The sequence below is a fragment of the Mirounga angustirostris genome, unplaced genomic scaffold (assembly GCF_029215605.1).
Source record: "Mirounga angustirostris isolate CCGP_5_RB_7025 unplaced genomic scaffold, mMirAng1.0.hap1 SCAF_9, whole genome shotgun sequence".
Classification (NCBI taxonomy): domain Eukaryota; kingdom Metazoa; phylum Chordata; class Mammalia; order Carnivora; family Phocidae; genus Mirounga; species Mirounga angustirostris.
In genome coordinates, this window is record NW_026991717.1 from 118,205,373 (window position 1) to 118,218,252 (window position 12,880).

General features: G+C 44.0%; 1 protein-coding gene across 2 annotated transcripts in view; it reads left to right on the forward strand.

The window, feature by feature from the left end:
• FLVCR2 (FLVCR choline and putative heme transporter 2) overlaps positions 1–12,880 on the forward strand; it is a 54,158-nt gene that overhangs the window by 1,954 nt on the left and 39,324 nt on the right. The gene's annotated exons all lie outside the window — the stretch shown is intronic.

Genomic DNA, 12,880 nt, shown 5'->3' on the forward strand with positions numbered 1-12,880 from the left:
AATTGCCTTTTGCCCTTAGCAAAGTATTAACATCGAGGCAGCTGAGTCCCTAGAGGAATGTCACTCTGCCTGTTCCAAGGACTTGTCAATGGGCTGTAGGTAGTGAGGAAACTTAATAATTTTCCTTCTACCTTTGTTTCCCACATCAAGTCCACTGGCTTAGACCTGTGATTTCAGGAAAGCTGTTCTTTCTCAGGGAGCAGCCCATGGGCATCAGATTATTCTGGGATGGTCAGAATTTGATGGATATTTTTAGCCTGACTCACCAGCTTTCCTAGAATGCAGTATGTCCTGTACTAACATAGAACCACTGAGCGCTGGCTTGGTGGTGTTTGGCCCCTGGCCCCGTGCTTACCTTCTTTTATACCAGGCTGAAGTGAGGACAGTGGAAACAGTGCTCTGGGCCAAACTGCTTCCCTGGGGAGTAGAGCCAAGCCTAGCAGGATGGAATAGAAATCTCCTGCTGAATTTCCAAGGCCTAGAAACCTTTTTGGAAAGGCGCAGAAAGCTCCTATCTCAATCCCTTTTCTTTCTTTCTTTTTGGAAGGAGAATCTCTTTGCATCTCAGTGAGGTTATGACCCAAACGTTGGGCATGTTATTGATGGGATTTTGGAATATAGGTGAGGTTCAGTGGGGTAGAGTCCGGAGCCGACAGCTAAGCAAGAATTCTTGAGACGTCTTTGGTGCAAAATGGTAGCTTATGGAAGCACAGGGACAGGACCCGTGGGCAGAAAGAGCTGCTGCCCCGGAGTTGTGAGGTTATATACTATGGGGTTGGGGGAGGTAAGGAAAAGGGAGGTTTCAAAGGGATTTTTATATGTTAAAGAAGACTCACAGGATACCAGAGGCCTTGCCATTGTCAAGTTAAGGTTGTTTACCCCACTAGTAAGGCATTAACATTAAGATAGTTGGGAACTTCCTTGAGGAACATTACACTCTGCCCACTTCAATTATCTGTCAATGGGCTGCAGGTTATAAGGGCATTTAATTGTATCTATTTCCCTCTGGAAGCTAGGTTATTGTAGGAATGCTTTGTTCTTGTAGATTGCTAAGACATTTGTAAACTGAGGGAGACTCATGTCTTGTAGGAATGTGATCACTATAAGTTAACTATTTGTTTTTCCTTTGGGGCAGCCAGGAGTGCCTGAGGAACGTCACATAGATCCCATGGGGGGAGGGGTGTTGGGGTGTCAGCTTCTGCTTTGTCCTCAGCTTGCCTTCTGTTCTCTCATCATTATGACTGCCTTCTCCAAATATTTGAAGCAAGTATTTATGGGGTCCTTCTCTATCTAGACCACTGCCTCCAGGTCCCACTTCTTCCCAAGCACCTGCAGTTGTTTTCATTTTATTTTATTTAACACATGACCAGTAACCCTTAGTTTTTGCTTTTTCCCTTATAGGAGGGTAAAGCTGGGAGGTGAAGGGCAGGACCTTTCCAACTTCCCAAGGGTTAAATCTCCCTATGAGCAGCAGAACGGGATTCAGTGCAATCTCAAACCCATTGTTTTGGGGAGAGCAGGATCGCTTTGTGGGAGAAGCCCCTCGGGTGGCCTGGTGAGATCCGAGAATCCAAAATGTTTTTGTAAACCATAAAGCATAAACTAATAGGTTTTCAGACCCCTCCTCACACACCTGTGAGGGAACTTGACACCAGATAAATCTTTAAAGTTTAATAAGACTATTTACTCATTCCCCACCCCCACTCCCCACCTAGGTCAGGAAATGCTAAGAATTTTACATTTAAAAACACTCTGACAGCATATATTTGTATCACGGAGCCATCTATTCAGTTTGATCTTTTCGTCTTAACGCTAGAAAAAATGTGTGAAAAACTGAATTGGTGATGCTTCCTCACCGTCAGGATGACTATCTATGTTTGGTTCTTGGCATGCGTTTTACCTTTCTTTCTGAGTAAGGCACGGCTGAATGGAGAAGAGATAGTATTAGAGTAGTATTTTTTTTAAGATTTTTTTTTTTAAATTTATTTACTTGAGACAGAGAGAATGAGAGAGAGAGAGCACATGAGAGGGAGGAGGGTCAGAGGGAGAAGCAGACTCCGTGCCGAGCAGGGAGCCCGATGCGGGACTCGATCCAGGGACTCCAGGATCATGACCTGAGCCGAAGGCAGTCGCTTAACCAACTGAGCCACCCAGGTGCCCAGTATTAGAGTAGTATTAAGAGCTTTGCCACTTAGGAAAAAGGACTCCCCAGAGCTGTCTAAACAGACTTCAAATGCTGTTCCACAGAATAATTCTTGTTGGCCTGCAAACCTCACACTGATCAGCTAAACTCTGTACGCTGATAATTCTGACCTCCCTCTTCTCGTGCCTCTTATGTACTCCACACGTGCACCAGCCCTGTTTGCATCAAATTCGTCATTCATTCATTCATTCAACAAGCATTCACCTAGTGCTTCCCTTTTGCCAGGCACTGGGCTAGGGCTACAAAGATAATCCCCGCCTTTGCAGAGTTCCCATACCAGATTTTAAAATTGTACCAGGCACTAGGATTCCGATAAACAAACAAATAAACACAAGCCTAGATCAGTGTATAAAGGATTTATTTTCAGTTCTCCATGAGATTTTTAGTTATCTTCTTTGCCCAGTTGCTTAGAAAAATTGAAGGGGAAGGAAGCTAATATCTACCAAACACCTATTACGTGCAAGGCACTTTCTTACCTATTGTTTAATTTTTCAACTCTGTGAGGTAGGTGGAATTGTCTCTGTTGTTACGGGGGAGGAAATTGAGACCCAGATAAATGTAGCAAACTTAGGCAGGGTCCTACAGCTGCTAAGCGGTAGAAGGGAGACTTGAACGCAACTCCACCTCCAAAAGCCCATGTCAATGAGCCAATACTGAGTTGTCATGTGGATAAAGCATATATTTTTTATTTTAGAATTCAATTTTTAAATTAATTTTTTAATTTTTTTCATTAATTAATTGGTTTTTTAAAAGTAGGCTCCACGCTGGGTGTGGAGTCCAAGGCAGGGCTTGAACTCACGACCCTGAGATCACAACCTGAGCTGAGATCAAGAGTCGGACGCTTAACTGACTGAGCCACCCAGGCGCCCAACCAGTGTCTGGTTGGTGATAAAGTACCCAGCAGTTTTCTCCAGAATCTGAGAACCTCTGTACCTGTCTTCTGTTTTGAAGTGCCTGGTGTTAGTACCGTCTCCCCACCCACTGTGTCGTAAACTGCTAAAGGGTGGATTCTGCCTCTTCGAGCCTAGCAAGAGTCGTAAGAAGGTGGGGCTCTGCTCTTTGGGAAGAAGAAACCAGTGAATCCTCAGCTGGGGTGAGAGAGGGAAGGAATCTTAGAATTGCAACAGAGCCTCTTCCCTTTGTCTCTGGCCAGTTACACAGGTGGTGACAGCCTGACATTTGGCAACACTTGTTCTATGGCTTCCAGGGAAATTACCCATGTGGGGTTTTGAGTGATGTGGACGATGTTATAATGGAAGGATTGGAAGAAAGCCCTGTCTTAGAGTCTGGTGATAGCTTGGTGGCACTGGACGAGAGAGATGTGGGAGCTCGAAGGGACCAAGTCAGTTCCAGCCCCTGTGAGGAGCCTACAGCACCAAGGTGGGGAGGGACTTCCTCAAGGACCCCTGGGCAGCTGAGAGCCCAGTGCCTACCAGAAAGAGTAAGAGAGAATGTTTGCTTTTCAAGTTATGAAAATATAGGAGTCTCCCCTTATCCCTGTTGCACTTTCCATGGTTTTAGTCCCCTGCAGTCAACCTGGAAACAGATGGTCCTCCTAACCTATAGGAGGGTCATCCATAGCCTAACACGATGTCACAATGCCACATCATTCCCCTTGCTTCATCTTATCACATAGGTGTGTTATCATTGAACATCATTGTAAGAAGGGTGAGCATGGTACAATAAGATAGTTGGAGAGAGAGGTGACATTCACATAACTTTTATTACAGTATATTGTTACAGTGGTTCTATTTTATAACAAGTTATTGCTGATCTCTTACTGTGCCTAATTTACAAATTGAACTGTATCATAGTTAGGTAGGTATAGAGAAACATGTAGTACAGACAGGGTTCAGTACCAATCTGCAGTTTCAGGCATCCTGTGAGGGTCTTGGAATATATCCCCTGTGGATAAGGATGGACTTATCTGGGGCGCCTGGGTGGCTCAGTTGGTTAAGCGACTGCCTTCAGCTCAGGTCATGATCCCAGGGTCCTGGGATCGAGTCCCGCATCGGGCTCCCTGCTCTGCGGGGAGCCTGCTTCTCCCTCTCCCACTCCCCCTGCTTGTGTTCCCTCTCTCACTGTGTCTCTCTCTGTCAAATAAATAAATAAAATCTTTAAAAAAAAAAAAAAAAGGATGGACTTATCTGTCTAGTGCGGTCATCTTACAGAATCAGGTGTGTAGTGGCCACGCTGTTTGGGCTTTCAGAAATAGCACCACCCGGGCGCCTGGGTGGCTCAGTTGGTTAAGCGACTGTCTTCGGCTCAGGTCATGATCCTGGAGTCCCAGGATCGAGTCCCGCGTCGGGCTCCCTGCTCGGCCGGAAGTCTGCTTCTCCCTCTGACCCTCCCCCCTCTCATGTGCTCTCTCTCTCTCATTCTCTCTGTCCCAAATAAATAAATAAAATCTTAAAAAAAAAAAAAAAAAGAAATAGCACCACCCAATAGAAACATAAGGCCAGCCACATGCACAACTAAATTTCCTACTAGCTACATTAAAAACAGGTGAAATGTAAATTTTTTAAAAAGTAGAAAGAGCAGGTGAAACTAGTTTTACTAGTATATTTTATTTAACCCGATATATCCAAAATAGTCTTTCAACATGTAATCTATATAATAAAATCACTAATAAGCTATTTTCCATTCTTTTTTCATACTGAGTCTTTGAAAATTGGCATGTATTTAACACTGAGAGCCTCTCCACATTTCCCAGGAATGGTGATAGTGTTCAATAGCCGGGTTGGACAGCGCAGATCTAGAACAATGATGCTATTTAGCAGGTTGGGTGGGGGGAGGGGGGAGTTTTCCTTGACCCTCTTAGGGACCTTTGTTGGGTTTAAAAATTAAACTGATAAAGACAGGTAATCAGGAGAAAATCATCCAAGTTTATATAAGTATTACATGATATGGGAGCCTTCCTAAGGAAATGAAGAAACACTTAGACCTATGTGCTTTTAGGCTAGATTTGATGAAAAGTGCACCATCGTGGAGGACTATGACAGGTTAGGAGTATGAAATTAGTGTAGCAAACTGAGGAAACTGAGTAAGGCCTGTTATGATTCTCCTTGGTATCCTTTTTTTTTTTTTTTTAATATTTTATTTATTTATTTGACAGAGACACAGCGAGAGAGGGAACACAAGCAGGGGGAGTAGGAGAGGGAGAAGCAGGCTTCCCGCTGAGCAGGAAGCCCGATGCAGGGCTCGATCCCAGGACGCTGGGATCATGACCTGATCCGAAGGCAGACGCTTAACGACTGAGCCACCCAGGCGCCCCCTTGGTATCCTTTTGTTTTCAGAGGTAAGGGTGCTCCTTTGCTCCAGGTATGGGAGGAGTACCTCTTACAGGAAGGTTTAAGGTCTGTTTCAGGGAAGAAGAGCGAGCAGGAGGAGGTCAGAGTGACTTTCCCCATCTGCTCTTTTCTGAAACTCCCTCAGCTTAAAATATTCTGGGTGCCATAACTTGGAGGAGCATGTCCTGAACCACATCATACTTACGCGTTTGGAAATAGATTCTAGCAGATAAAGATGGGTGCTAGGAAACGGAGTCCAGTCTTGAGGACGTGGTGTTTGCTGTACCGGCTGATCGTGTGGTAATACCAGAGAGGCTGGGTGTCTGAGACTGACTCAGGGGTCAGGGTCAGGAGGTGGGTGGTCAGCCTACTCTTGTTCCCAATCATGGTCATGTGTTAAAGTCGAAGCTTATCGTTCTGGATTTTCTAATGTTAGAGGCCTTTCAAGGTCTGATTGAAGTTGGGGGAGGTGAAGGCAAACTCTTGTTCTCTTCTAGTGATTGTACTTGTTACTTAAAGCACACAGAGTGCCTGCCCACATGGCTGACCACTTCCTGGCCTCCCCTTATGCACTGGAAGATAGGAATAGGCCAGGGCTGGGAGGGGAGGAGGCCAGTGGTGATGACATGCAGTGGGGTGGGGCTGGGACCACACCTTCAAGTGCTCCTGGGTGCCAGGCAGGTCTTATAAATGTGACAGTCAAAATGACATTGGGTTGTGGTGGGGTCACGACAAACGTGAGAGTCCATTTCCCATCCAAAGACAGCAACTGCGTCGGCTGCTGCCAACTGTTGGTATATAAAGCATGACCCAGTGTTGCCAGAGCTCATTTTGTTTCCTTAAGGAGAAACCAGAGATCTAGATTTTTAGATGAAGTCTGTTTTTGTTATTATTATTATTATTATTATTCTGGTAGAAGAGACATAATATCATTTTAACCATTCATAAGTGTACAATTCAATGGCATTAAATACTTTTACAATGTTATGTAAGCATTACCACTATCTATACCCAAAACTTTTTATATACCCTCAACAACTGTGTACCCATCAAATAATAACTCCTCCTATCCCCCTTCCTCCAGCCCCTAGGTACCTCTCTTCTACTCTCTGTTTCTACGAATTCGCCTCTGCTCGGTACATCACATAAGTGGAACCATACAATGTTTGTCTTTCTGTGTCTGCCTTATGAAATCTGTTTATTAAGTGCTGATGACTAATTCATAGGTGTGTGTGTGTGTTTAATTATATTCCATCCTTTTGAAACTGTGGATCAGATAAAACTTCAGTTTGAGCCTTTTGGGGGAAGTGAAGTGGAAGTGAATTCCAGTTCTCCTTTGTCAGTCGGAAAGCCCTCGCCAAAGAGGCAGGCCAAGAGAAATGAGCTCGAAGGCTAGCAGCTCTGGGGAGGACACCAGACCAGTGCTCCAAGCCAAAAATGGTGATCATTTGCCTCACCCTAGGGGCTGGGTAAAAATACAGATGCCTGGGCCCCAGCTGGACTTCCTTAACTGGATGCTCTAGGGGTGGGGCGCGGGCTCCTGTCTTTTTACCTGGCTTCCCAGGGGAGACTAGTGATCAGTTTTTGAAATCACTAGAAAAGGGGAACAGCAGGCCTTGGGAAGGCAGCCTCTTGCTTGGAACCATGTTCTTGTCGGGAGAGATTTGTTATGTGTTTGCTGGTCCAGTGTGCCCGGGGAGGCAATTAGGAGCTCAGCCACTCACCCTTCAGATTGAGGGAAGAGGCTGGGCTGGGGGTGGGGCTCATAATTTGGATTCATTTAAGATTTTTGAAATATACTCCCACCCCGGGGGTGGGGAGGCATGCCCTGGTGGAATGTGATGTGGAACCGTGCTGATGCTCCCTCCTATTCCTTTTATTTCTTTGACCTTTAGCTCAGGCCACTGGAGGAGGCTCAGGTTGGCCTGGCCTGACTTCTGTCTTTGTTCCTTTGGCAGCAATTGCAGGTGCCTGGCAATTCCATGGAGTCAAGTCTGAGTCTTTGGGTTAGCATGCTAAGACCCCTACTCTTCTCCATTTCTTTCTATCCAGTCTGTCTCTTGTTCCTTCCCAGCCTTGTCTCTCTGCTCTGACCAGTCTGGCTCCTTAATTCTCTCCTTAAAGATACACTCACTGCTTGGGGAATCAGCCTTAGGCCTCGAGGAGTATGTCAGCAAGATGGTGGGTCAGGAAGCTTCAGACCCTTGCCCCTCACAGAAATGTTAAGCAAACTAAAAACCAGCTAAAATAACTTCTTTATAGGATTTCTGGAGATTACTCAAAGATAGACAGCAACCAGGCAAACACCCAACCAAGAAAAAGCCCCATTCAAAATGGTAGGGGATTTCATGGAATTTTTACTTACCTTTTCCTTCTCCCTCCATCCTCCCTCATGCTATACTCCCAATAACCAGTTCCTTTCTGTAAACTGAATTTGCAACACTTTAACCTAATTGTATCTTTGTACACTAACAATGAACAATCCCAAAAGGAAATTAAGAAAACAATTCCATTTACAGCAGCATCAAAAACTAATATCCAGGAATAAATTTAACCAAAAAGGTGAAAGACTTATACACTGAAAACTAAAAAACATTGCTGAGGGAAATTAAAGAAGTCATAAATACATAAAAAAGACATCTTGTGTTTGTGGATTGGAAGACTTAATATTGTTAAGATGGAAATACTACCAAAAACAATCTACAGATTCAGTGTCATCCCCATCAAAATCCCAATGATGTTATTCGCAGAAATAGAAAAATGGAAAATAGAAAAATTCATGTGGAAATTTAAAGGACACTGAATCGCCAAAACAGTTTTGGAAAAGAACAACAAAGTTGGAGGTCTCACGCTTCTTGATTTTAAAACTAATAACAAAGCCGTAGTAATCATGACAGTATGGTATTGGCCTAAAGACAAACATATAGACCAATGGAATAGAGAGCCCAGAGGTAAACCCTCACATATGTGGTCAAATGATTTCAACAAGAGTGCCAAGGCCAATGGAAACCTTTTCCTAAAAAAAAAAAAAAAAGGTATTTTTTAGAGCAGTTTTAGGTTTGCACCAAAATTAAGTTGAAGGTACAGAGATTTCTCCCTACCCTTCTTACCCCACTCCTCAGCACGCACAGCTTCCCCCATTGTCAACATCCCCCACCAGAGTGGTGGATTTGTTACAGTTGTTGAACCTACACTGACACATCATGATAACCAGTCTTTTCAACAAATGGTGTTGAGAAAACTATAAACCACAGTGGTACATTTGTTACAGTTGATGAACCTACATTGACACATGATTATCACTAGCCTTTTCAACAAATGGTGTTGGTAAAACTGTAACTCTATAAGAAGAAAACATAGGGAAAATGCTTAGTGATGTAGGATTTGGTAATGATGACAATGATTTCTTGGTTGTGATACTGAAAGCATGGGCAATAAAAGAAAAAAAGAGATTCATTGGACTACATCAAAATAAAACACTTCTGTGCATCAGAGGACACCATCAATAGAGTGAGAAGGCAACTCGTGGAATGGGAGAAAATACTTTCAAGTCCTATATCTATTAAGTGTTGATATCCAGGATATATAATTAATATATATGTATTAATTATATGTATATAATATATAACAGCTGAACAATAAAAAAAATCCACCTAATCTAAAAATGAGCAAAGGACTTGAACAGGTATTTCTCCAAAAAAGATATACAAATGGTCAATAAGCACATGAGAAGATGCTCATCCTCAGGGAAAAAAGAAACAAGTGTAGGCAAGGATGTGGAAAAATTGGAACCCTTGTGTGTTGCTGATGGGAATGTAAAATGGCGCAGTCATATGGAAGACAGTATGGCAGTTCCTCAGAAAATTAGAAATAGAATTACTATATGATCCAGCAATTCTGCTTCTGGCTATTTACCCAAAAGAACTGAAAGCAGGAGGTTAAACCAGATATTTGTTTGCCCATGTTTATAGCAACTTTATTCACAATAGCCGTAAAGGAGAAAGCAACCCAAGTGCCCATCTACAGATGAATGGATAAACAAAATGTGATATATACATGAAATGAAATATTATTCAGCCTTAAAAGGAAAGGAAATTCTGACCCATGCTACACATGGATCAACCTTGAAGACATTACGCTAAGTGAAATAAGGTAGTTCACAAAAGCAGAGATACTATATGATTCAACTTATATGAGGTATTGATGTGTATTTTTTTCTGACACCAACTAATTCTCCAATTCTTTAACACCAACTGAATGTCCTACAATTCAATTTAATTCTGACACTGACTACTTGGAGTTAAATGCAGACCAACCCCCAAGTTAAGGGCTCAGTTCCACAAGACTGCCCCCACTTAAGATGCCATTTGCAAGTCTTGGGGGCCAGCCACACTTCTCACTGACTGGTTATAAATTGACAGTTCCCATGACCCCTACTCAGGTTCTATAATTTGCTAGAATGGCTCACAGAACTCAGGTAAACATTTTATTTACTGGTAAGGCCACTTACTTTACTCGTTACTGTGAAGGACACAACTCAGGAACAGCCAAATGGAAGAGATGTGGGGGCCTCTCTGGGCATACCACTCTCCCAGCACTGATGTGATGTGTTCACTGACCAGAAAGCTCACCGAATTTCCTTGCTCATGTGTTTTTATAGAGCTCAATTTCTAGCTCCCCTTGCCTCTTCAGAGGTCGGGGGGAGGATGAGGCTGAAAATTCCCAAACTCTAATCACGTAATTTTCTGGAGATTAGCCCATCCTAAGGCCATCTACAGTCCTCGCTCTGAGTCACTTCAGTAGCATAAATTCATGTGTGATTGGAAAAGGATTCCTTGTGCGTAACAAAAGTCTCCTACCACTCATGAGATTCCAAGGGCTTTTAGAGCTCTGTGCCAGGAACCAGGGACAAAGAGCAAATATATTTTGATTATACTGCAGGTACAAAGAGTACTCAAATTCATAGAGACAGAAAGTAGGATGGTGGTTGCCTGGGACTAGGGGAGGAAAGAATGGGGAGTTACTGTTTGATGGGTATAGAGTTTCAGTTTGGGAAGATGAAAAATACTCTGGAGATGGGTGGAGGTGATGGTTGCATAGCAATATGGATGTACTTGATGCCACTAAACCATACAGTTAAAAATGGTTAAAATGGGGCGCCTGGGTGGCTCAGTTGGTTGAGTGACTGCCTTCGGCTCGGGTCATGATCCTGGAGTCCCGGGATCGAGTCCCGCATTGGGCTCCCTGCTCAGCAGGGAGTCTGCTTCTCCCTCTGACCCTCCTCCCTCTCATGTACTCTCTCTCTCATTCTTGCTCTCTCAAGTAAATAAATAAATCTTAAAAAAAAATAAGAAAAAAAAAAAGGATATGATCTTTGATGTTTGAGTAGATATCATTTAAAAAATTCCTTTGAGCGCCTGGGTGGCTCAGTTGGTTAAGCGACTGCCTTCAGCTCAGGTCATGATCCCAGGGTCCTGGGATCGAGTCCCACATCGGGCTCCTTGCTCAGCAGGAAGCCTGCTTCTCCCTCTCCCACTCCCCCTGCTTGTGTTCCCTCTCTCGCTGTGTCTCTCTCTCTGTCAAATAAATAAATAAAATCTTTTAAAAAAAATGGTTAAGATTTATGCGTAGATGGTAAGATTTATGTGTATTTTACCACACACATACACACACACACACACAAAGATCCAGTGCTTGTGAGGTGTTTCCTTCTGGCTGGGTGCCTGCTCACCTCCTGTCATCAACTCATCGGTCTCTGTGCTTGGAGGAGTGCATTCTGGGCCTTCTGCGTGCTTGCTGAGTTCACTGGGATACTGACCTTTGTTTTCTGGATGTTTGTGTTCCCCCTCTTCCTTATCTTTTCTCCTGTCCTTTTCCACCTCTTTCTCCTCCTCCTCTTTCAGCTAAATGGGAAACTTGCCAGAGGATTAGAAATTTGACTAACACACCTCTCCTATATCTCAGAGCAGGGCTCTGGGCATAACATGCTTACAAATGGATGGACAAGTTAATACACAAGAATGAAGGTGACTAAGTTGAGAGCTCAGGTCATTGGAGGAAGGAACTGTCATACCTGGATTTGTCTTTCTGATGTGATTTAATCTTATTCCTTCAATGGAAAGAGCTATGTAGTCCTTACTGTGTGCCTTGAACTGTGCCAGACCCAGGGTGGTTGAGAACACCATCTTTAGCTCTGCTCTGTTTCTTCAGTCAAGTCCATTGGGTTTCCTACATTTTGATTTCTTCTTTTGTAAGCAGGAGATAATATTGGCTATTGCAAAAGGTAAAGAAGAGGATTAAGTGAAACAAATGGAGGGGGGCGCCTGGGTGGCTCAGTCGTTAAGCATCTGCCTTCAGCTAGGTCGTGATCCCAGGGTCCTGGGATCGAGCCCCGCATCGGGCTCCCTGCTCTGCGGGAAGCCTGCTTCTCCCTCTCCCACTCCCCCTGCTCGTGTTCCCTCTCTCACTGTGTCTCTCTCTGCCAAATAAATAAAAAAAAAAATCTTAAAAAAAAATTGTTAGTTTAAAATACTGGAGAAGGGGTGCCTGGGTGGCTCAGTCCTTAAGCGTCTGTCTTCGGCTCAGGTCATGATCCCATCGGGCTCCCTCCTCGGTGGGAAGCCTGCTCTCCCGCTCCCACTCCCCCTGCTCGTGTTCCCTCTCTCGCTGTGTCTCTCTCTGTCAAATAAATAAATAAAATCTTTAAAAAAAAAAAAAAGTGAAACAAATGGAGGGATCTTAGCTCACAGAATTTTCAGATAAAAAAGTGCTAAATGGGGCGCCTGGGTGGCTCAGATGGTTAAGCGTCTGCCTTCAGCTCAGGTCATGATCCCAGCGTCCTGGGATCGAGCCCCACGTCGGGCTCCCTGCTCAGCGGGAAGCCTGCTTCTCCCTCTCCCACTCCCCCTGCTTGTGTTCCCTCTCTCACTGTGTCTCTCTCTGTCAAATAAATAAATAAAATCTTTAAAAAAAAAAAAAAAGTGAAACAAATGGAGGGATCTTAGCTCACAGATTTTTCAGGTAAAAAAGTGTTAAATGAAGAACAGATATGCCACGAGTACCACCATCGATAAACGTAATTGCTCCCGTGTGCAGGGGGCTCCTGCTCTAGAAGGAGAGGCCAACACTTAAAGGCTTGTAACACCACCATGTACGTGCATGGGCGCTTACAGGTCACAGCATGTGGGAGGACATTACCCCAGTGTGAGCACAATGGGGAGCAAGCAGGACAGCTTCCCTTAGGTGATTTTTATGAGCTGATTCTTCCTGGGTAGAATGCCCAGGAGTTGGGTGACTAGGGAGGGTGGGCCATTCTGGGAAGTTTCCAGGCGGTATCATAATGGGCCAAGTCCCACTTGAGAGCTACTCAACCTAAAAGGTGTATATA